The sequence below is a fragment of the Pinus tabuliformis genome, chromosome 8 (genome assembly GCF_031772625.1).
Source record: "Pinus tabuliformis cultivar Carrire ecotype Pingquan chromosome 8, CPIR1, whole genome shotgun sequence".
NCBI lineage: Eukaryota > Viridiplantae > Streptophyta > Pinopsida > Pinales > Pinaceae > Pinus > Pinus tabuliformis.
This window is the reverse complement of record NC_142294.1, coordinates 534,741,657-534,768,614: the sequence shown is the minus strand read 5'-3', so window position 1 is coordinate 534,768,614 and position 26,958 is coordinate 534,741,657. Positions and strand designations below refer to the sequence as shown.

General features: G+C 38.9%; 1 pseudogene; it reads right to left on the bottom strand.

Moving 5' to 3' along the window:
- Nucleotides 1-4,139: 4,139 nt before the first annotated feature.
- Nucleotides 4,140-26,894, bottom strand: LOC149236512 (CBL-interacting protein kinase 23 pseudogene; annotated as a pseudogene).
- Between the last annotated feature and the right edge of the window lie 64 nt (nt 26,895-26,958).

Genomic DNA, 26,958 nt, shown 5'->3' with positions numbered 1-26,958 from the left:
CAGGCAATCAAAGATGTTCCCATTTACAATAAGTTGATTAAGGAGAAGTGCTTCAAGCATCCAAGAAGAATAAAAAGGGATGCCCCTACCGTTAATGTCATTGGGCAGTTTTCTGACTTAATGATGGGGCAGGTAATATGTCCAAAATATTTGGACCCTGGAAGCCCTGTAGTAGATGTGCACATCAATGGCACCATTGTCCCACACAATCTGATTGATCTTGGGGCTTCCATTAATGTAATGACTAAGGACACCATGGTCAAGATCAGCCTCCAAGGGTCATTAAGGAAGACCATAATATTTCTGCAACTTACAGACCGTTCCACAGTCACACATGAGGGAATTGTGGAGGATGTGATGGTCTCCATTGACTCCTGGGAGTACCTTGCAAATTTCCTAGTTCTCCAGCCTAGGGCTAAGCTTACTGGTTACCCTCTCATCCTTGGGAGGCCATGGTTGGCCACATCTGATGCTTACATTAGTTGCAGAGCTGGGAATATGACCATCAATAATGGCCATATGTCCAAACAATTAGTCCTATATCCTCCTGCTCAACCTACTCTAGAACATGATTTACCTTTATGGTTGAAGGAGGAGGAAGAAGATGAAGTTTATTCTGCCCAACTTTATGCTTTGGAAGCAACCATAGGAGGAGGACAACAAGATGAGGATGACTTAATTGAACACCTGCTCCAAAGTCCAACTCCTAGCTCACTGCCATTAGAAGAAGAAGTAAGGGAAGCCCAAAACAATCATCCAATTGACTTATGCTTGGCCAATTCCAACCCACTTCGTGTCAAAACCATTGAATTTTGCCCAAAGAAAACTTTGAACATTAATCCATCTCTTTCTTCTTTAGAAGAGGAAAGGCTATGCAACATGTTGAGAAAACACCTAGAAGCCTTCGCTTGGAGTTATAAGGAAATGAAGGGAGTACACCCCTCAGTGTCTACTCACCACATATACATCAAAGAAGGTTGCAAGCCAATCAGGCAACCACCAAGGAGGATGAATCCAGCTCTTAGAGACATAGTCAAAGAAGAACTGCAAAAACTGCTAGATGCAGGATTCATTTACCCTATCTCAGATAGTGAGTAGGTCTCTCCTTTAGTGTTACTTCCCAAGAAAAATGGTAAGTGGAGGATTTGTGTTGATTATAGGGAGTTGAACAAAGCCATAAAGAAGGATCATTTTCTCCTACCCTTCATTAACCAAGTGCTAGATGGCCTGGTAGGGAAGAAGTTCTTTTCTTTCCTAGATGGATTCAGTGGGTACAACCAAATCCAAATCGGCCCAGAAGACTAGGATAAGACCACATTCACCTATCCTTGGGGTAATTTTGCCTATAGGGTCCTTCCTTTTGGCCTATGCAATGCTCCTGCCACTTTCTAGAGAGCAGTCTTAAGTATTATTGCTAAATTAGTACATGATGCAGTGGAAATCTATATGGATGACTTTACACCTTATGGCTGTGATTTTCAAGAAGCCCCGACTAACCTAGGCAAAGTATTACACAAATGCAATGAAATGAATCTATATCTCAGTCCAGGAAAATGTGAATTCTTAATGACTGAAGGGATTATGCTAGGTCATTCAATATCTCAGCAAGAACTGCAGGTGGACCCAAACAAAATAGAAATCATCCAAAGGGTCCCACCTCCACAAAAGCAGAGAGATGTCAGGAGTTTTTTAGGGTTATCTGGATACTACCGAAGGTTCATAAAGGAATTCAGCAAGTTGGCCTCTCCTTTATTTAGGTTGTTGGCCAAATATTTTGAGTTTATATGGTCAAAGAGCTGTCAAGAGGCCTTAGACATTATAAAGAGTAAGTTAACCACTACACCAATCCTTAGAGGCCCAAACAGGGCCCTCCCTTTTCATATTCATGCTGATGCCTCACACAAATCCATAGGAGCAGCCTTAGGTTAGGAAGAGGAGAAATTTCCCTATGCCATCTATTTTACCAGTAAGAACCTGTCAAAGGTTGAGCTAAACTATACTGTGACCGAAAAGGAAATCGTGGCTGTTGTGCATTCATTGAACAAATTTAGGCATTACATTACATGCTATCAAACATTTGTGCATAATAATCATGTTGCAATCAAATATTTAATGAATAAACCAGATGTGAATGCTAGAATTATAAGATGGTTTCTTGTATTACAACAGTTTGACTTAACTATTGTTGATAAGCCTGGTAAGGAAAATGTTGTTGTTGACTTTCTATCTAGGATGAATCTTCCTACAGGTGAAGAAGGAATGGTGGATGACCAGTTACCATATGAGAATTTGTTTTCTATTTTAGTTCTCTCCCCATGGTTTGTTGATATAGAAAACTATCGGTATCATCACAGTTCCCACCAAACTTACTGTCCAAAGAAAAGAGCAAGATAGTCAGAAAGAGCACCCCCTTCACTTGGATTGGGTGTAATCTGTTCAAACTTGGCCCAGATCAAATCTTAAGAAGATGTGTAAGGGAAGAGGAAGTCTTTGACATCCTTTTGACCTCTCATGATGGGCCTTGCGGAGGTCACTTTGCAGCAAAGAGGACAACATTCAAAGTGTTTCAAGTAGGCTATTATTGGCCTACTCTTCATCAGAATGTGAAGAAGTACATTAGTCAGTGTGATTGGTGCCAGAGGATGGGCAATCCTACTCCAAGAGATGAAATTCCCCTAAAACCTCAAGTGACTTTCAAGCCATTTGACAAGTGGGGCATGGAATTCATTAGGCCTATCAAACCTCAAAGTAAAAAAACACACCATTGTGTGTACTTATTATTTGACTAAGTGGGCTGAAACCAAGGCAATTAAGGCAACAACAAAAGAGAAGGTGGCTGATTTCCTAAGGGAGAATATATTCTACAAATTTGGGTACCCTAGAGAGCTAGTCACAGACCAATGCAGCCAGTTTACCCCCAGCACGATTGAAGAACTACTCAGCCATCACAAAATCAAGCTTATGACCTCCACTCCTTATCATCCACAAGCTAATGGGAAAGTGGAGGTGACCAATATGGCATTGGAGAACATCTTAACCAAGGTAGTGAGTAGCAGCAAGAAGGATTGGGCAGAAAGACTAGTTGAGGCCACCTGGGCCTATAATACAACATGGAAGACCACCATTGGATTTACACCCTATGATAAAAAGGCTTTGTTGTCCATTTATTTTGAATATAACAAATTGAGGATGGAAACGCAACTATATTTGGATCTCAGCCATGCACAAAAAGAAATCTTGTTAAATTTGAATGGCTTGGATGAATTTAGAATGCAGGCCCTCCTACATACAGAGATAGTTCAACTTCTAAGGAAGATCTGGCATGACAAGCACATCAAGGAGAAGCAATTTCAAGAAGGAGACTCGGAATTGTTATATGATTCCAGGTTTAAAGACTTCAAGGTCAAGCTAAGGACAAGATGACTCGGACCTTATGTGGTGGAAAGATGCCATGATAATTGTTCAGTACACATCAGAACTATTGATGACGAAGCCATTCTATTGCTAGTTAATGGACACATAATGAAAATGTACAAGAGGTCTTTATCAAAACAAGAGTTCATTGATAGTATCAATAAGACGGTGATGATGGTAGAGAAAGTTCCAGCTCCTCCCTCATCAAGTCACTGAAAAAGGAAAAAATAAAAGAATAAGGATTCAGGTGAAAACCTCCATGAGGCTCTTGATCCCATATTTGGGTTGAAAACCTCTTGAGGTGGCCCAAGGATGAGAAAAAATGAAAAAGAGTAAGAAGATCCCTAGGTGAAAACCTTCCTTGAAGCGCCTAGGGCAAATATCTAGGGTGAAAACCTCTCTGAGGGAGCCTAGGTGTTTCTTTAAAAAAATATATGATAAAAAAAAAACATAATTGATTTTTGCAGGTGGGTAAAAAGGACAAGCAAGGACCAAAGAGAAGATACAAACAGAACCTTGCCTCACATATATTCATCTCCTCCACTCCTTACCATGCATCCGTCCATCAATTCTATTGTTTTTCACTTCATTTCTTTAATTCAGGTGAAGATTGTGTTTTCTAACACAATCACCTCAACCATTGCCATCATCCCTGCATCCACATATACTCCTACTCCCTTTGTCCATTCATTACAACATCCTCACAACACCATCTAGCAACATGATCAAGAAATTCTAAGGGAAGCACCAGACATTTCCAAGTGGTAATCCAGGAGCTCCACAGCAGCAGCAACATCAAATCCAGGAGCTGCACAGCAGTAGCAACATCAAATCCAGGAGCTCCATAGCAGTAACAACAACATCAGATCTTCAGTCACAGACACCTGCAAAAGCTAATAAACCATCAGCAGATAGTAGAGGAGGAAGAAGAATGACCATCGACAGCGCCTTTGATCTTTGACAACTGCAGCATGGCATCAAGACCACAGGCAAGTATCCTACTCACTCACTCATATGCATCATTTGATAAAAAGTTGTAAAGGTTAAGAGGTAGTTGGTTTATAAGTGAAAAGGTGGCAAAAAAGAATTTCTTTAATTAGTCAAAAGAGAATGCAAGAGTCCATAGATACAATATTGTTATGGAAACCATTTGAGAATTCTTTAAGAATTAAGATTTGGGGTAGAAACACCAGTTCACCAAAGACTCAACATACCCTATTTCTTGATGCAATCACTCATAGACTACAGTAGAAAAGTAAAGGAAGGGAATTCCCAACAATTGGCCCACCATGGTTTGATCAGAATCCTCTTTAAGGATGCCCTCCAAAACCTCAGGATCCCTATAAAATGTTCAGTCTTTAGAGACTTACCAGTAGAGGATGACATCAAAACCCTCACCTATGATGATTAGTCCTCCTGTCAGTGAGGAGGAGGAAAAACAAGAAGAATCTAATATAGAGGAAAATGATGAAACATAACACAAGGAGGATGATGCTAAAACAGAGGAAGAAACTGATGGAGATGAGAAAGAACAACAAAAGGAAGAAGATAAGAAAAATAGAGAGGAAAGTTGCAGGAAAGGGAAAGCCAACTAGCATGTATGGCCAGCCTCTCCTTGGAGGCGATCCAGTGTAGGATGCCAGCTAAATGCTATGTTTTTTCCCTCAAATAATAATGGTTGCAATTTCAGATTAAAACACTAGCACAAAGGAGCACCATGCCATTTCAGGACTATAGACAGTTTATTGATCTTTGTGATCAAGGTACACTAGAGGATAAGGCCACAATAGCTGAGCTTTACTTGCACAACATGGCCCTCACAGACATGAATATGTGGGATCCTAATGTAGAGCTAGGATATCTACAATTAATGGCTTTGGCATCATGGATGAACCATGAGAAGTCAAGGGCTTCGGAGATGAAAAAATATCGGCCAAAGAGAAAAATGAACCTATTTTCATCGGAGTTGAACAATCAAATCCCATGGCCCTATTCAGCACCCATAATATAATTGCAAATGATCCTCAACTAGCACTTAGATATCTTGTTGCCGAAGAGAAAGAAATTTCACATTTTGAGGATATGTTTAGGCAACTAAGAGATCATAATATACATGCCTGCTAAAGGAGATGGAAACACTACCACACAGCTTGAAGATCAGAGAAAAGAAGAAGAGGAAAAGAGGTAGTGAGAAGCAGTAGAAAGGAAAGCAGGCTTTCGTGAACAAGAAGAAGAGACCACAACAGAAGAATGAGATATCAAAGAGGCTACCAGAGCCATGAAGGACATGGACATTGGCTAAGTTGCTCAAAGGATAAGAAACACTTTCAGTAGGGGGTGATGATGAGCCTCATCATTGGGTAATTATATGAGCCTTAATTGGCCTTAATTGGCCTCTTAGCTTAGTCAAACCAACTATTATCACAACTTATTGCATACTTTTGATTATATTTTGTTTACGAGATGAGTTAGAGTTGGGTATTTGGATTTGTGGTCTAATGTGCATGTAATACAAGAATAAAGGATAAAAGTAAGGAAAATCCAGGTATAAAGGATAACAGCAAAGAACTATGGCAAAGACATTGGTAGAGACTCAAATGAGACAAGGGAGAGTAATTATAGGAGGTCAATCCTCCTCATTTACTACCCCTCAATTTGAATATTCCTCCATCAGCTTGGAGTGCAAACAACCATATCCTGGAGGACTAGAAGACAACCAAGCAAAGGAAAAGGACAGAAAACCAATTTTTCCTGAGTTGGAGGCCAAGCCTCCCTAGTGGAAAGGAAGTTGTTAGAGACTTCAGATGTATAAATAGAGAGGCTTAGGACCTCAGTAGGATTCAGACTTCTATTTTAAAGCTATGTTTTATTTTTGAGCTACAAAGACTTGTGATAATTTGCTTTGTAATCCAAGGTTTTTCTAATAAGAATGAGTTATGTTTAAGCCAGCTATGAGTTAACTTCGAGGGTTGAAGATCTTGGGTTAGGGCCCGACCCAAGCAGCCACAACTCCTATTTACTGTACATGTATGCAAGCAGAGATTTTTGTTCTATTTATTTGCTTAAGTAGTTTATGGTTTTCTGTTCATTTGCTTAAGTAGCCTTATGGTTTTCACTGTTTATTTGCTTAAATAGTTGCAATTTCATTATAGCAATATAGCGTAGATCATTCATGGTTTTCTTGTTCATCTACTTTAGTAGTTGCATTTGTTGTAGTTTACTTTCACTTATGCCTTCTTTCAGTTCACTGGTTAGTTAGAGGAAAAAGATCGATATCAAGTTGTGCTTAGGTGTCTCGGCCTCATCTCCTCCCTCTGGGACCATGACTTGAGGAAGGGATCCTTCAGCAGCCCCAAAAACATAGGTCTTTGGTTCTCACATGGGCTATGGAGTTTGCTATTTAATGTATTTATTTGTTCACATGCACTGGTTTTCTCTGTCATTTTCATTTGAAACCACTTCCAACACATTTCTCATGCATCGCTTCCTTGCCGTCCAATCACCAAAAATCCTTCACAATCACCATTTGATTCACTATTTTCTCCAACTGTTGCCTTGCGTGGAGTCCACCACTTACTTTATAGACTTTAAGTCCCCATCATCGATCTGCCTTGCCTGATCCGACGGCTATCACGTCATCCGATCACTTTAGGGACTTTAAAACCCAATCGTCGATCTGCCTTGCCTGATCTGACGGTTATCGCTTCACTCAATCACCAACTAGCTTGGTCGATCTCCATCGTTGATCAGCCCCGTTTGATCCAACGACTATCGCACAATCTGACACGGATTAGTGCATGAACGTTATCCACCAGAGAGCACACGAGAAAATTGGTTTTCTCATGCTACATGTCATGCAGTAAGGCTAATCGTGTGAAATTTCCAAATACTGCTTACAGCCTGAAGGGTGTGCGAGAAACTACTTACCGCCTTAGAAACCCGCTCCCTCATTCTGCACATTTCTTTTCCCTGCAATATGATCTCCGCTATCCATCTCTTGACTTCACTCACGTGATAAGATCTTAGCCATTCATCGCTCTTGTTAGCCTCGTTCGTCCATCTCTTGACTTCACCCACATGATTAGATCTCGGCCATTCATCTTCTGTTAACCTTGTTCATCCATCCACTCACCTAATCCCTCGTGACACAATCTTTGTCGTTCATCTGCTTTTTTCCCTTGTTCATCCATCCATTCACTTAAGCCTTCGCGATAAGATCTCCACCATTCATCTTGTTAGTTAATCCTATTCGCCCATATATCTACGTAACCTCCCGCGATCCAATCTCCACCGTTCATTTTCCTTTCACCCAACTCATCCAATGGTTCTTATGCATTGTTTCTCCCTCATGTCCTCCTTTCACTTATTTCGACCTCTGATTGCTTTTTCCACTTGAAACCCAATTTAACCTAAGTTTCTTTTTTACACCTTAGTCTAGTTTTGAAGCTCTTTACTTCTGCAACTTAGATAATTAGCATTAGGTTAGTGTTAATTTAGCAATTCTTCTTAGTATATCTATTTAATTGGTTAGTTAGGTTATGGTGTAAGTTTAGCATTCCATGCTGTTTTCTTCATTACTGCACTAGAGTAGCTCTCTCTTAGAATATATTTTCTCTCCTTCCATCAAAGAACTAAGCTACTTCTGACCCTATAGAAGTTTGGCTTGGAACCCCTGGGATCTCTTGCCAGACAAACAATGACAACGGGTAGTACCTTCACTTATACTTGTGCATATAGCACTATCACCTCCAAGTTTGTATGAACCTCGAGTTGATAAGTAAGCTGGTAGCCCTAGGAGTTGCAGCATTATTGTTGCAATACCTAGTCTCATCAACATATACGGAAGGTATGCACATATATGGAAGTTACACCTATACAGTGGTTGAAGTTCTGCGCAACATCCGCATATGCGCATATATTTTGTATATGCAAAACTTCTCTATATGTACATATCTTCTATATATGTACAACTTTTGTATATGCACATAGCTTCCATATATGTGCAACTTTAGTATATGTACATATAAGGAAGTTGTTCATATACATAAGAATTGTGCAACCTCCATATATGCATAACTTTCGTATATGCACACATCTTCTATGTATGCACAACTTTTGTATATGCACATATCTTCCATATATATGTACCTTATGTATATGTGAATCTACCGTATATGTGAAACTTCCGTATATTCACAACTCTTTTGTATATGTTTAAATTCCTTATATGTGCACATCTTCTGTATATGTGCATCTATCGTATATACATAATTTCCATACATGTACATATATGGAAGATATGTGCATATGGAAGATGCACTTATACATATGATATGTGCATATACGGAAGTTGCGCAGATACAAAATATATGCACATATACATAAATTGTGTATATATGGAGGTTGAAGTTGTGCACATGTATGTGAATATATGAAAGATATGTGCATATACGAAGGTTGCACATACACAGAAGATATGTGCATATACAGAAGTTGCACAACTTTTATATATATGCATCTTTTGTATCACATATCTTCCATATATACACAACGTTTGTATATTTGCAACTTCAATATATGCACATATATGGAAGTTGTGTATACAGAAGTTGTGCATACATGAAAATCATGCATATATTGAAGTTATGTATACAAACGTTGTGCATACAAAAAAAAATTCACACATATGGAAGTTATGCATATACAAAAGATTTACTTGAAAATTGTGTATGAAATTAGTTGAATCACATATCCTTCTCTACTCTTTGAGCACTAAGTCACTTTTCAGTGCTAGGGGCATTACTAAGAACATATGGTAAGAGAGGCCTATCTGAAAATTCCCTTTATGGCTCTTAACATAATGAATGCCTTCCTTGTGAGACATGTAGATGGAACATCCTACATATTAAGCATGAGGACCTGGAGTTGACATCATGGCAGTGATTAAGAGTCTTATTTTATACATGTTTGTTCAGGGAACAAATCAAACCTACTTGGTCTTAGGTCATGTTCCTAGGTCCAAAAGGTAGGATTTCATCAATGAGGCTCATGTATATGAAGTACTCATCACCCGGTGAAAGATTAATTATTTCATAACTTGCACCTGATAAGAGGATGAAGAAGAGATCCAAAATGGCAAACTGCAGGACTAGTAGAGTAAGAAAGGGAAAAACATTCGAACAAGACTCAACATAAATCATACACATGAATTTCATCAATATAAACCAAGTAAATGCAGAGAAATCACAATCAACAACTACACCTTGAAATGAAAACAAAGAAACACTTATTTCTAAGTGCGACAGTTGAAACGTAGCATTACGATGCTTAAAACACAACTTGCGACAAAAGCATCGACTGCAACTAGAAACTTTCCTAAGCTATAGGAATGTGTATATCACACATTCGTATGATAGATATAATTATCTAATGCAAAAGAATGTTCTAGAGCTACCTTTAGTGATGCACGAAGGTGCAACACACATAGAAGCAGACATAATCAAAAGTGACACTTGGGACGGTAAGAAAAATTGAAAACGACATTTGCAAAAGCTAAATAAGGTGAAAGGGTATTAAAATGAGATCAATTAAAATTTATTTAAAAATTAAAAGTGAAAAAATTATATTATTTTTTAATATTAGAGTAGGTTTTTATTATTTAATAATAATAATAGTAAGCTAAACATATACATTTATAAATATATATCTATATATCTATCTATCTATCTATATATATATATATATATATATCTATATATTAAATTTTGTATAGTTTTTCCTTTAAAAATTGTTGTAGCGGCTATAACCACCCTCCAAAATTTTGGCTTGCATGCAAATTTTGGAGCCTACCTTGGATCTTATGATCAATCATCGTTGGTCACTTATTGGTAAGCTGATGATTTCAAGCTCCCCTCCTTGATCCTAAGAGATGTCTGCGTTCTCATCTTTATGCAACGTGTGTCATTTTTGGGCATATTAGTTGTTGTTTGTCATGAAAAGGGAATGTCATTTTGCTTCAAGGGAAAGCATATGCGCATGAGTGGTTGTCATCACATAGACATGTTTCACACTCACTTCATGCACTTCTATCACGAAGTTTGTTGCATCAAGAAAAGTATGTATTATGTATTATGGATGGTCTATGTTGTGTCACTAAGTGTCTATGTGTGATCACAATCAAGTCCTATCAATGTTTACATATGTTTCATTGATCTCACACTTAGGAATTTTCCTAAGCAACCTAGCCTCATCCAACTTCCCAGAAATGTGTGCTTTGCTTCTGCAACCATCAAGCTTCCTCCCTTGCCTACTGAAACACCGCAATGCATAGAGACACCAACCTCTCTTGCCTGCTGAAACCCCGCAGCCCGCAGAGACACCAACCTCCCTTTCCTGCTGAAACCCCACATACCACAGAGACCCCAGCCAACATTGCACTCCAAAAATGTGTAGAGCAGTACAGCTACACTACACTCAGAAATTGCACAGAGGTGTCCTCCTAGGACCCCCATCTTGTAGTAGTGTCATGTGCCTCAAAACTGTGCAATGTTGTCCAAGTTGCCTTATCTGTCTTGCATGCAGAAACTACGTAGACGAGCTTCCCAGGGCCACATTCCGGCAACAACCATTGTTCGCTGAAATTATGCAGATCTACCTCTCAGTAACTACAAGAAAAGGTGACATGTTGAAATCGCTTCCAAGGAGTTGAGGAGAAGGACCAAGGAACCAAGTAATGGAAAATATCAGGACCACATGCAAGTTCGTCGAATGCATAATCATCTTGAGGGTACTTATGGTAAGTAAAGAACACTTGTCAAATTTCACATCTTAGTTGAGTTTGTAGAACTGCTTTTCACTGTCATATCATCCTGTCCTCAGTAACATGCATGTGTGAAAACATGAAAAGTCATTTTATGTGTTTCTTCTACATGTCTTGCTTCCTTTTCACTTATTTGACCAACTGTCATCTTCGGCATGTTGATTGTTATGTATTTCTTGCAACCTCATTCTGGGGATGTTGAAGGTTGTGTTTGAGTTGTGCTCACTATGTAAACATCTATCGCACCCACACATGATGTTGTAAACACTGTCGCACAAGTGTGGTTTCGGTCGTTCAATGATCTATCACAAGTGTCTCGCTTGTCGCTCACACTGTCGGTCAGTCCTACTGAGTATATGTTGTCTTGATGGTTCGAGGTGTCTTGTCATCAAGTCATGTTGAGTATGTGTTCGCAAGTTCATGCATATACAAAGTAACTCATTCACATGCTTAGTCATTTTGTTGAAACTCTATCGATCAAACCACCCTCCAACAACCGAACATTCGCTACGCTGCAATGTGTAGTCTTAGCTCTTAGTGATCATGTACTATTTCCCGGAATTGCATAGAGCTTGAGGCTACCTCCCAAGCAGTCTGCACTGCAAAATCTTAGAGTTGACCCGATTGACTATCACCCAGAATAGCACAAAAGTTTTTCAGCAAGGCATCTCAATATGATTTTCCTGCAAGAAAAACCATCAAGCCTCTAGTTGGTCAACCAGAGAGTTTGACCGGGTAGTGACCCTGGGCCTAACTCCTCCAAAAAATTGCATAGAAGCTGCAAAAAATGCCCAACTTTGCTGATTGAAAAAATTTCACAGACATGCCAGACAGACACTCACAACCTGTCACCACACTGCCCTAAAAAATTGAGCAGTTTTTTCAGCCATTCACCTTGTCAATCGACCTACTGCTCATTTTGAAAATTGCTCAGTTTTCATGGGTTGTCTCCCAGCTACATGACATCTCGCTCAACCTAGAAACTACACAGGGATGTCCTCCAAGCTAGTCTCCCAGCTTTGCGCAGTTTTGGGCAACAACCTCCCACAACCCGTTATCAGCCTCCCCAGAGAATCTGCGCAGTTTTCACTGCCAGTGTCCCCTTGTTGCCTACACTGTCTCCCTGAAAAAATTGCACAAATCTGCCCTCCAACGGAGCCAGATCCTGCAGACCGTCGCTGCTGACCCAGACTTCCAATCTCATCCTCCGAGTGACCTATGCATAATTTTCATTCACAGTGCTTGCAGCCTACATCCTAGCCTGAAATGTGCTTTTCACAGTTTCAGAGCCTTGTCCTCTCTCTTGGTCACCTGCACCTGAAAAAGAAAGATGATACATCATGGTATACTAGGAGCTTTCTAGATTTGATGTCGTCTCATCATGAGTGATTGCAGATATAGGTACATGGATGATACATGACATGACAATGAATGGGATGAAAAGGGATAACATGCTAGGAGACTTGTTTTCGAACGAATAGACACATAAAGAGTACCAAGAAGCAAGTGAAGGAGACACATGCACATGTAGGAACTATCAAGCGAACACCAAGACCATCGAAGACTTTGCACACCTTTCAATGCAGAGGTGAAGCTGTGATAAATCAAGACCACACTCATCACTCAGCAGCATTGCAGCTCGACATGGACACCACCATTTGCATGAACATACTAGCACTGTCATGTCGATTCATGTCATGAGTCATATCAGCCACATTGCTACTGTTGACCATACTGTTGTAATCAGTGTAATGTAGTGTGGAAGTCCAAGAGACCCACATGAAGAGTCATGTAAAGTTGAAAAGTAATGTAATTCAGTCAATGATGAGGGAAGTCGACAGTCACAAGGGTTATTTTAACCCTTGGCTATATATACCCCTCATTTGTACACACAAAAGACTTTACACTTTGGCTCCTCCCACACAGCCTTGAGAGTTTGTAATCTTTTCTTTGAGGAGTGAGCAATGGCTCCAATGCCTCATTATTGAGGTTAGTGATGTAATGGTCTATGGATGTGTCTTGGAAATTTAGCTTAATTCAGAAGCCTGTTAACAAGCCAGCATGTTTTCACAGATATATTGTATTCGTTTGTAAGACTATTCTTTGGACACTTGTAATCCATGTTTCTTTAACCTGTATTAACAAAATTGAATTATTTCGGTTTTTCTAGTACATATGCTATTAGAAATTTGTTGTATCAGTTGCTAACCTTGTCTGACCCGTGTGGTCTATCTCGCTGGACACTTGACAGATTCATTCTTGTAAACTTGTTATAACTCCCATCGCACTCATGTGGACTCTTCTGATGGGTGTTGTACATGCTATCTGTTCAGCTTGTGTTTGTGACTGCCACATCCGTGTGGACTACTCTGTCAAAAGTTGCGCATATCATGTTATGTTGTGTGTCTCTAGTAGAGTTGGGATTATTCCCTTTCAACCTAAGACTCACTTTCACCCTCTCCCTCTATAGTGAAAGAACTTTGACACAAGTGGCACTAAGAACTCACCAGGCACGCAAGCCTCATTGTTCGAAGACTAGGGAATCCACTCTCACGTGCTAACAAGCAAGAGCTAAGGCATATATTTATGATAATAGCAACTGGTCCATTGTACCAGATGGGATTCCTACACCAAACGGTGTGACGTCTAGTTGGGACTTCATACCGGGGAGATCCCCTAAATGTTGGAAGGTCCAACACCGTTAACATTTATGGCACTAGAAGGAGGGCCAGATGACAAGCTAAGCCCTCACAATCTGTTTTGAATCTTTTCACATCTATCGTGGAGTTTTTTATAGTTCATCATCTGAAATGTTTGTCCAACGAAAATATCTTTCATGTCAAGAGGGAGTTATGGGATGAATTATCAAAAATCATGTATGATGGTGAAGTCAAAGTGGCCTGGCCTGAGCACTTAGATGACTTCCATGCGCTTATGGAGAACATGGAAGGTTTTATTGAAATAGAGGTATGTTCACTACTCACACACACACTTCACAACTACCCATTGACATGATATAGCATATTGCCTCATAACTCCATGAACTCATTCAAGCAGTTTAGTGATATAATAGAATCTATTTTTAACCATTTCGATCCTGAAGCACTTGATAAAAAAATGTTACAACAATGGAAGGCCCCACAGGAATCTCTAGATGAATTTTTGGGGCGCTTCCATCTACTCATGTTTGAAGCTCCGAAAAGTCAGATGAAATGCCAATATCACATGGACATATTTTAATATTTCCTTCACAAATCAATCTATCCCAATGAGAAGAAAAAGTTCAAACCCCACTCAGCATACTTGGGTGATGGAGTTGCACGATCACAAGCAGACATAGTCATTGTCACAAGTGAATGTTAGCCTTCCCTCAGCAAACAACTCTACCTCCGTAGAGTGATGTGGGAGAATGTGCACACACGTCTATTCAACTATCACATCCTCCTACCCCACCTTCCCTTGATATCTACACAGATTTGGCTTGCAAGCATGCTGGTTGTCACGTGGATTTGTTTGCTCAACCTCTGTGTCTGCCTTCCATTTATCCTTCATATTATACTATCTTTTGTTCTTCCGTTGCAGACCCCACATTTGTTGTGAATGAGGATCGAGCTATCAATGAAGTTGATGTTGTGAAGCCAACCTGTGCAATCATTCATGATGAGTGTGTGTAGGAATCTAAACATGAACCCGCGGTAAAGGATGACCTCCTTCTGTCTGCACCTCCTCTGCTTTTTCCTGACATCTCTAGTGATTCTCCTATCTCTGATTTCCCTTTTGTAAATTCATCCACGGATGCACTTACTTCTGATCATTCGTAGAACATAGTCAATGTCAGTTTATCATTCGATAGTGGAGAGAACAAATCATTCATTGAGAATCCACTTGAATTTTCATCTACTTTTTCCGGAAATACAGAGGGTGAACATCCTTGCTTCTCATCTTCCCCTTTGCATGATTCATCAAATCATGAGGATGTCGACGAACATCCTGAATTTTCTGATCATGGTTGTTGCGATCTCTGTACTTCTTCATTTGATCACGATGTTGATTCACTCACGATTAATCTGTCTAAGCCAATGGTTTCTGGTAATCTATCTATTGACGAAGTTGAAACCTTGTAGGTTTTCGAGGCACTTCAGCCTGGGATGATGGTTATGTTAGGCCCTCACTGTCTTGAGGTTATTTACACTTCCAATTAGAAAATTTGTGAAACACCTAAGGCTCCTCATCACTCATTGGTTTTCATAGAGGATCAATCCAACACCCAATTTTTTCTTCCTCCACTAGAATCACATGATCCCATCGCTTACGCATTAGAGGAATCATTCACATCAAACACACTTGCAAGGCATAAGTTGTCTCTTTTTCTCATTTTTTCTTGTTTGTCATAGTGAAGAGAGTGCACATGCTTATCATCTCTATGCAGTGTGTCATGGCACCATGGTATGTCCACAGAGTGTTTGTATTGTGCTTTCACTCTTTTCTTTTCTGTGGACACATTTAAAATCAGAGTGTGTTGGTCTTCATTGTTATATATTTCATGTTTTCTTGTTCACTTGACTACAATTTTCACGAACAATTCCTTCACCAACATGGGCCAACCAATGCGTCAGTGTCTACATTGGAAATATCACTTCATGTGATTAGGTCCATGCACTGTTTAGCGTAGGAGTAGGAGTAGTCTTTGCTTCTTGCTTTGCTTTGATTTCTAGTTTGCATGGTTGTTTGCTTGCTTACTTGGTTTGGTTTTCTTGCTTGCTTGATTTTCTTACTTGTTTTTCTTTCTCTTTACTTCTACTTTTTTCTTTTTTCTTTCTTTGCTTACTTGTACCCGTAGGTTAGTCTCTTGTGAAACCATCTTTGGCTCTCAAGACAATCTGGACAAATCTAAGAGGACTTGTACAACTATCAACATCTGTTTATCTATTTTCCTCTCCCTTTATGAAAAAATAGTTGTCTTCATTCGATGATTCCTTGATGGAAAATACATTCTATTCAGAGTGATTCTTGGTGAAAACACAACGCTTGCACTCTAACTAGTACCACCTACTCTAGTTGGTTGTTTTGGGCTAACCCTTTTCAGCTAAGTCAAGTAGAGTAAGATGAGGAGGGAAACCTAAAAAAGTATGTCAGAGGTATACATAACATACTTCTCTAAAGTAACAACATCTTTTTCTCTCAATAAGTTGGGATCCCTCTTCCGCTTCTGAAATAAATAAGTGCCTATGCACAATTTTTTGAAAAAAAAAACATGAAAAAAAAGCAAAATGAAAAATGAATAAGGCGAAAGAAGAGAAAGGTTTCATGCATAAGGAATTGATGCAAGTAAATCCTTCGGGGTACTGACCAGGCTTGCTATCAGCGGAGCAATGCTTGGGTTCCTGCGTGACTCCGTTGGGGTACTGTTCAGGCCTGCTGGCAGCAGAGCAACACCAGAGATGAAACTTATACTATGACATTTATATTACCTGTGCACCAATATACCCCTCATCCCCAATCGAAACAAGTGAGTTGAGTAGGCTTGGAATGTGTGCTGACCGATCAAGTGTATGGAAGGTGTTATATCTTTCAGTCAAGCTAGTGTGGAAACCATGATGATTAAAGAATCGAACAATACTTCCAAAAGCATTATAGCAGCTACAACCACCCTCCAAAATTTTGGCTCGCATGCAAATTTCAGAGCCTACCTTAGATCCTATGATCGATCATCCTTTGTCACTTATTAGCAAGCTGATGATTTCAATCTCCCCTCCTTGATCCTAAGAGTTGTCTGCATTCTCACCTTTATGCAACATTTGTCATTTTCGAGCATAAGGGTTGTTTTTTGTCATACAAAGGGAATGTTGTTTTTCTTCAAGGGAAAGCATGTGTGCATGAGTGGTTGTCATCACATAGACACATTTCGCACTTACTTCATGGAATTTTTTCACGAAGGTTGTTACATCAAGAAAAGTATCTCTTATGTATTTTGGATGGTCTACATTGTGTCACTAAGTGTTTGTGTGCAATCACAGTTAAGTCCTATCAATATTTACATATTTTCCATTGATTTCATACTTAGCCATTTTCCCATGCAACCTAGCCTCATCCATCTTCCTAGAACTGTGTGCTTTTATTCTACAACCATTAAGTTTCCTCCCTTGCTTGTTGAAACCCTGCAGTGCGCAAAGACACGAACCTCCCTTGTGTGTTGAAATCCCGCAGCCCATAGGGACACCAACCTCCATTTCCTGTTGAAATCCCATACCTCACAAAGACCCCAGCCAGCACTGCACTCAGAAATGGCAGAGAAATCCAGCTGCACTACACTCAGAAATTGGGCAGAGGTGTTCTCCCAAGACCCCCATCTCGCAGCAGTGCCTTGTCCCTCAAAACTGTGGAATTTTATCCAAGCCTCCCTATCTTTCCTGCATGCAGAAACTGTGCAAACAAGCCTCCCAGAGCCTCATTTCGGCAGCAATCACTGTCTATTGAGATTGTGAAGATCTACCTCTCAATGACTACAGGAAAAGGTGACATGTTGAAATTTCTTCCAAGGAGAAGGACCAAGGAACCAAATAATGGAAAATATTAGGACTGCATGCAAACTTCGACAGATACATGATTATCTTGAGGGTAAGTATGGTAAGTAAAGAACACCTTTCAAAGTACACCTCTTACTTGAGTTTGCAGAACTGCTTGTCATTGTCATATCATCCCGTCCTTAGTAACATGCATGTGTGAAAACATGAAAAGTCATTTTATGTGTTTCTTCTACATGTCTTGCTTCCTTTTCACTTGTTTGACCAACTGACGTCTTCGACATGTTTATTGCTATGTCATGCGTGCGACCTCATTATGGTGATGTTGAAGGTTGTGTTTGATGTTTTCTTGCTATATAAACATCTATTGCACTCACAAAAGATGTTGTAAGCATTGTCATGCATGTGTTGTCGCGATTGTTGAACGATCTATCACAAGTGTCGCGCTTGTCACTCACACTCGTCGGTCAGTCACACTAAGTGTATGTTGTCTTGATGGTTCGAGGTGTCTTGTCATCAAGCCATGTTGAGTGTGTGTTCACAAGGTCATTCATATAGGAAGTCACTCATTCACACGTTTAGTCATTTTGTTGAAACTCTATTAACCGGACCACTCTTCAATAGCCAGACCTCCGCTGAGCTACACTGCAAATTCTTAGCTCTCATTGATTATGTACTACTACCCAGAATTGCGCAGAGCTTGAGGATGCCTCCCAGGCAGTCTATACTGTGCAATCCTGGAGTCGACCCGATTGACAGTCACCTAGAACAACACAGAAGTTTCTCAGCAATCCATCTCAATCTGCGCTACCTGCAAGAAAAAACATCAAGGCTCCAGCTAGTCAACTAGAGAGTTCGAGCAGGCAGTGACCGTGAGCCTCACTTCTCCAAAAAATTTCACAGAAGTGGCCAAGCAGGCCTGCCTCTACTAACTAAATAAATTTTGTAGACATGCCGGACAGACACCCGCTTCCTGTCACCGTACTGCCCTAAAACATTGTGCAATGTTTTCAGCCAGTCACCCTGTCAGTCGGCCTTCTGCTCCTCCTAAAAACCGCGCATTTTTCATGGGTTGTATCCCAGCTTCTCAACATCCTACTCAGCCCAGAAACTACACAGGGATGTCCTGCAGTATAGCCTCTCATCTCTAGGCAGTCTTGGCCAGTAGCCTCTCATAGCCCGCTGCTAGCCTCCCCGAAGAATCTGCCCAATTTTCATTGCCAGTGTCCCCTTGCTGCCTGCACTGTCTCAAAGAAAACATTGTGCAGATATTCCCTCCAATCGAGCTAGATCCCACAGACGGTCACTGTTGACCTGGAATGCCCATCTCAACCACTTAGTGACCTCTGCACAATTTTCATTGGCAGTGCCCAGAGCTTGCATCTTGGTTTGAAATGTGTTTTGTGTAGTTTTAGAGCCTTGTCCTCTCTCCCAGTCACCTCCACCTGAAAATGAAATATGAGGCATCATGGTAGACTAGGGGATTTATGGATTTGATGTCGTCTCTTCATAAGTGATTGCAAATATAGGTACATGGATGAGACATGGCGCAACGATGAACGGGATGAACAAGGAGCACATGCTAGGAGACTTGTTCAGGAACGATGAACACACGAAGTATACCAAGAAGCAAGCGAAGGATACACATGCACATGCGTGAACTATTAAGAAAAAACTGAGATTATCAAAGACTTCAAACACCCTGCCATGTGGAGGTGAAGTTATGATACACCAAGAGAACACTCATCACTTAGCAGCGCTATAGCTTGACATGGACACCACCATCAACACATTAGCATGAACATACCAGCACTATCGTGTCAAGCCATGTCATCAGCCATCTCAGCCACATCACTAATGTGGAACATACTGGTGTAATCAATGTAATGTAACATAGAAGTCCAGGAGACCCACATGAAGATTCATGTAAAGTTGAAAAGTCATGTAAGTCAGAGAGTCATGAGGGAAGTTGAACAGTCATAAGGGTCAGTTTCACCCTTGGATATATATACCCCTCATTTGAACATGAAAAATATTTTTCACCCTGGCTCCTCCCACATAGCCTTGAGAGTCTATAATATTTTATTTAAGGAGCAAGCAGTGGCTCCAATGCCCTGCTATCGGGGTTAGTGGTGTAATGGTGTACAAATGTGTCTTGCAACTTTAGCTTAATTCAGAAGCTTGTTAACATGCCAGCACATTTTCACACATGTATTATATTCGTTTGTAATAGTATTCTTTGGATGCTTGTAATGCATGTTGCTTTAACCTATATTAAGACAAGCCAACTATTTCAATTTTTTTAATACACATGCTATTGAAAATGTGTTGTATCAGTTGCTAATGTTGTCTTGCCCATGTGGGATATTCCACTAGACACTCGACATATTCATTCTTGTAAAAATGTTATAATGGTTGACGCACTCATGTGAACTATTCCACTGGGTGTCATATGTGCTATTTGTTCACCTTGTGTTTGTGACTGCCACATCTGTGTGGACTACTTCGTCAAAAGTTGTGCATGTCATGTTGTGTTGTGTGTCTCTAGTAGAGTTGGGACTATTCCCTTTCAACCTGAGACTCACTTTCACCATCTCCCTCTATAGTGAAAGAACTTTGACACAAGTGGCACTAAGCACTCACTAGGCACGCAAACCTCGTTGTTCGAAGACTAAGCAAACCACTCGCATGTGCTAACAAGCAAGAGCTAAGACATATCTTTAAGATAATGATAACTGATCCATTGTACCAGATGGGACTCCTACACCAAATGATGTGAAGTCTAGTTGGGACTTCATACCAGGGAGATCCCTTGAATGTTGGCAAGTCCATAATCATCAACAAAAATATAAAGAATTAACATTATATTAAACTACACTATTTTATTCTAGTAAAATAAATTATAAACATTTGAATAAAAATAATTTGTAAGCAAGTAAGAAACTTTATATTAGTAAAAATATGTTACATAGAATACAATCATAGAGTCAATGTGAGGTCTGGAGACGAGACCAAAATGAGTAGAGATAGATGTGGACCATCTACCCATGAAGGGGAAACTAGATGACCCCTCAAAGAGAATAGAGGTCTTAGAAATTTTTCGATATTCCTACATGAGTGACCATCAAAACTAGAGCCATGTAGTGAGATAAGAAGGAACAAAAACAAATGAAACTAAATAGAAAACCTATTTAGGTTGATTTCTTTCCCTTAGAGCTAGATGTAACTTGTTGTTGTTTTTTGATTCCTCCTTTTTCAATGCTTTCATTTCCTAGAGACTAGCCATCCACCTTTTCCTCAAGAATGAGGCATCCATTAGAACTTGTGTCTTGCTAAGAGGGATTTTCAAATGGAAATATGGGTGGCATTGATGGGGGGCTACTGGAAGTTGAACACTTTTGCTTAGGGCTTATGGTTTGGAGAACCTTTGACAAGAAGACCTTTGTCTTGCAATTTTCCTGTTGGGAGATCAAGTAGAGGAGGGGAGTGAGGTTGGTGGGAATAATTTCTATCCTCAGAACATTCCTAGGAACTGGAGGACACCAAGGATATAGGAGCAGGTAGGAAGTCTATATCAATGGATCTAGAAATATTTCATAACGAGAGATGAGTTATACTGAATTGAGAATTTATTTTTTCCATCCTTTTCAACACCTTCTCTAGCTAATTCCATACTCTAGAGATGTCACGCCAACAAGTTCCAAACAACCTATTGTCCATCACCCAATATTCTTTGTTCCTCGAACTCCAGGGAAGCCACCCTACAATGGATATAGACATGAACATCTAAGTCAAATAACTCTATGTCATCGTCAATTAAGGGAATGTAAGGTGGACGCCTATGAATTCTACCCCCCTCCCCATCTTGTTCTTTCTTTCTCTCTGTCCATGATGGTAGACTAAGAATCGATGAACCCTGTGCAGTGATATTTGGCAACAATGACAAGGAGAGAAAAGGAATGGTTGTGCATCTCATCTGCTAATATTTACATAAAGGAATGTAGGCGGATACGGCAAGGATGGGACATGAGTAGGTACATTAGCATTAATTGGCACATTAGAGTAGTTGTGAGGTAGATCACAAAGTAGACATTGAAGGAATGAGCTAGACAAGTTGTAATAGCTCGTGAATCTATCACCTAGGGAGAGGTTGTGGCACATGACCGCCACTTCGAGGTCTAGATCATTTTAGGAATGAATTTTGTCCTACCCATTCTAACAAGGCTCCACCATCAAGAAAACACCTAGATCCCAGAGAATTAAATTTCAATATAATATTTTTTGATCATTTTATTTCAATATAAAATTAATATATGTTAAATTCATAACTTATTAGTTAAAAAAAATAAAAAATTCATATCAAAAGATCCATAACTTATGTATATATTATTGGATTGGACTAGATGTGATGTAAAATCAAACAAGAATCATATATACAAAATTTTAAAAAAATGGAAAACAAAAATTTGACATAAAATTATTAGTTAATGAACCATTTCAAAACATACTAACACATTTCTCGCATTTCAAAATTTTATATACTGTGGATATTTATTCAATAGTAAATCAACTATTTAAAAAATGTGTTATTTAACTCCTAGTGTTGGTGCTCATAAATGGGGGTACAACTAGTGATTAAGTGAGGTAATAATTGAGGGAGGTGGGGATCTATGATCAACCTACATGGAAATTGTATATGAAGATGGTTCCTGCACATGTAGTAAGGTTTCTTTTTGCACTATGTTTTGTCTTGATGATGTGTTTGATGGCCTCTCCCATCATGAGTCACCATTATTCAAGGAAGTGACATAACATATCTCTCATGGCAAGGAAAAGGTTGTGAGTATGGATAGATGGAATTATCCAAATGATTTTGGTTAGGAAACTATTTGTATTTAGGAACAATTTCTCTTTGAGCACTGAATTTTCCTAGGTTTTATTTACCTAGAGAATTTTAAATTCTTTGAAACAAATATCTTCCTAGCTGGGGGAATATTTTTGGCATTGGGAACTTGTATTATAGTGTTTGGTCTCATGGCAGTTTTTTCTTTCTAGTGCTCATTAAGGAGGCTTGTGTTCCATTGTGGTATTTGGTTACAATCTCAATTTTTAGTGACCAACAATATGATTTAGGTGGAAAATTGGTCAAATAATTCCCTTATTCTACACTTAGGTTCAACTCATAGGGGAGCACGTGGTGCACATTATTATTTCAAGTCTATCAATACTAACTTTATTTTTCTAAAGGTCTACTCGTTTTCTAGCATGTGACCCTATTATTGCTACTTTATGCCTTTGTTACAATGCTTAGGTTTGTTGTTGTATCATCTTTCATTAACCATTTTCCACAAGTGTGGGACCTTTGGTAGGATTCAAATTTTAGTTTGATTTCAAAAGGGAAGGTGTGGGTTTTACTCCATTTTTGGAAAAATTTCTCACCACCTTCTCCCTTTGGCTTGGAGTTCAAGGTCGTCCTTAGTTCTCTCTCTTGTCTTGAATTATTCTCTAGGTGTCATTGTGGTTCTACTGTGTTTCTCCCTATAGCGATACTACCTTAGTCTTGTTAGGTTTCAGTCTCCCTAGCTCTTTCATATTTTGTGTCACTATGCCACTTACTATTGGTTTGGAGGGTCACCATGTGAGGAGTTCTAAGCACCCTCCAAGTTCAAGGGCACAATAAATATTTGAATGTTCCAAAGGAAATATTTGTGCAATCCACCCCCTTGATGTCAGAAGAGAAAATCAAAATGCGAAAAGAGAGGCAAGCATAGAAATATGATTGATATTATCTGATGCTCAAGCCAAAAAAAGGGTAGGAAGTTGGGTTCTAGAAACACCAAAACTTGGAAAATGAATTATATGTAGACTATTGACCTATATCAGTAGCTAAAAACAATAATAAAAATGTGTTGGTCAACTACTCACAAACATAGCAGGAAATTTTACTATGCATTGAAGAAATGCAAAAGAAGATGAGGAAGCTCAATGATAGGGTATCAATATTTGTTTTTTCGTTGCTCAAGTTAACAATGAAATATCGACATTAGTAACATAGATATACCCATGTTATAAACAATTACAAAGACACCAATTTTGGGTTCTATGCCAAGTCAAATTTGGTATATCGATGTCAATTATGAGATAAGCATATAATGTAGTATTTTTTATTTTTTTTATTAAGTTAGGGTTAACATCAATATAGCGAAGTTAGTAATATAAATATATATCTACATTATTGATGGGAAATAACTAGAATAACAATGTATTTGTGGCTTGAATGTACGGGCTATATATAAATATATCTACATTATTGCTATAAAAATACTCTTGAATGTATGGATTAATATTGGTACATAATGTAAGTCAAAATTGTAATTTTTATAAAGTTGAAAGATTGAAAAATAAGAACTAGCCTACATTTATTTCAACTTTCTATGTATCAAGTGTAAGGTGAGATCAAATTATTTGAGGTGCAAATATTTTTTCAAGTTTAGCATTTTAAAACATGTTTAAATCTCTAAAAATTTGATCTTTTTTGGATGCTTGATAAATCTAGAATTAAGATAGATCTATAAGGGTCTCTTATATATAAGTGAACTTCATAGTAAACATAGAAAGAACTACACATCTCATTCCTTTTTAGCAACACTCCAATAAAATGTTTTATCCCGAAAAGAATTTTAATTTTCAATTTTTATATAATGCATACTAATTGACATTTAACATATTTTACTCAACATATGTGTTATCACAAAATCACAACTGAGGGCTGCAATCTAGCATGATTTCATGTAACTATTTCAACCAATCTTTAGACCAAAGATTAGCCTCTTTGATCAGAGAGGGCTCTCTCACAATTCTTGATAAAATACTTCAAACACTAGATGGCTAACTCTTTATTCACTTATGAAAGCATAACTGGTTGGAAACACATCAAACTGGCTCTCATTGGGCTATGGAGTCTATAATATCAAGTAAACAAGGAAAACACAGTGACCTCATGGAAATCAAGGCTCTTAGCATTACATGTCAAACATATTTCACCAAAACATAGCTTGTTGTATACACAGGAAGTCAGAGCATATATTTATGAATTCTGAGTGATTGCATACAACAAAACCATAAAATAACATAAAGTACCACACATCATCACTACATTTGATCATGACAATCCTTCGAGAATCTTGAGAAGAGAATAACTCTGTTTTACTATTACTGTCAAAAAAGGTCTTACAATGGCCCAAAACAACACTGTTTTTCTATTAAGTATCCAACCCTTTCTACATCTAACCTTGGCCCATATATAGGCAAGCAAAACTAAAACACCTCGAGCTTCCTCCTCCAGCATGAGGGGAGCCTCGAAGGTGGCTATAAACTATTCCTATATGCTATTTAATGTATTTATTACAAAGTGCTGAAATGTAATTGCACACAATCCTAATCAAACTAAAACATTAATTCCTTTCTCCTCGTATGCTTGATGCTTTCTTGAATGCTGTGACAGCTGTCCTCCTTTAGTTAAGTTGAGATGGTTGAGCTTACAGATGCGATGAATGCTGACTTGGGATGCTTGAAAGCGCTGATGGCTCATTTAATGACCAGAAAGTGTGCTCCTATTATAATGGTCTATGTCTCCCAACCTTCTCCGAAAGTGTAGCAACATGTTCCCAAATCATTTAACAACCCCAGGCATGAAGTACTACCATGTTTTTTGAATGTACTGTAGGTGGCATAGACAGATGTCTCTCTTTCACAACTCCTGCTCACAGTATTACACTAGCTGCTCTGTGCTTTTTAAAATCATCACCTACAGCAGTTTCGTAGCGCGCTACGAAACTGATGTGTGATTTAAAAACACAGTCCCCCTCACTAGTTTTCTACTAACACTGTGCTACATTTATTAATGATCTTCCTCATTCCAACAAATGAACAACAATTTGCAAATAATCCTGTTTAGCTGCCAGGCTTCAATGTCAATAGCTTTTCCTAAAAACAAACTCAAACAGCATGCTCGGATTCCTCTTCTTTCTGGAGATACTTTTAGGCCTGCCGAAAGGTTCTTGTAAAACTTATGAAATTCCAAGGTATCACCTCCAGCCTTGCGGACTTCAACCATAAAAAGAGAAGAAGCTACTTCAAATACCTCTGTAGCTACATTCAAATGACCCTTTCTTCTAGTCTTTGAACCTTGCATCTTCATCTTGTAATTTCTCTTTTGCACATTGAATCCAAGAGGCTTTGCAGCTTCCTCAATTTTTGATACTATTTCGTTTGCAGGGCGTTTAGATGCAAACCTCGTTTCTCGCTTAACCATACCCGTGTCCATTTCAAAGAGATTGCCAAGATTGAGACCCTGGAACATGGAGATAAGTTCAAATGCATTCATCACCTCTGGTTTTGTTTCCCTTTTTTTTCTGTAACAAGATGTTCTTCTGAACCATTGAAAACAGTATCAACATCATCCAGATTTACATCTTCTTCTTCATTAAACTTGGGTGGCTTATAACCTTTCTTGAACCATTCATTGTCTAAAATCTCAGGTACTGTAATTCATGTCTTAGGATTTGGGTCCAAAATCCTTGTAATTAATTTCTTTGCACCAGAAGAAAACCATGAAGGGCATGTAAAATCTGATTTATATATCTTTTTATACAATGTCATAAGGTTTGGATCATCAAAAGGCAAGTAACCTGCTATTAAAACAAATAGGATGACACCACATGACCACAAGTCTGCAGTTGCCCCATCGTAACCTTTATCATTGATGACCTCACGAGCAACATAATTGGGTGTTCCACAAGTAGTGTGAAGCAAACCGTCATCCCTGACTTGTTGAGACAGTGCACTTAGGCCAAAATCTGATACTTTAAGATTTCCATATGTATCCAGAAGCAAATTTTCTGGCTTCAAGTCCCTATGGTAGACACCCCTACTATGGCAGTAATCAACAGCATTAATAAGCTGCTGGAAGTATCTCCTTGCTTCATCTTCCTTCAACCTTCCATGGTTAACTATTTTGTCAAAGAGCTCGCCTCCAGATATAAACTCAAGTACAATGTAAATTCTTGTCTTACTGGCCATGACCTCATACAGCTGGACAACATTTGGATGCTTAACCAACTTCATGGTTGATATTTCCCGTTGAATAGTATTGTCTTCATCCCAATAATAAGAATTAGATTTCTGTATTCCCCATCTTTA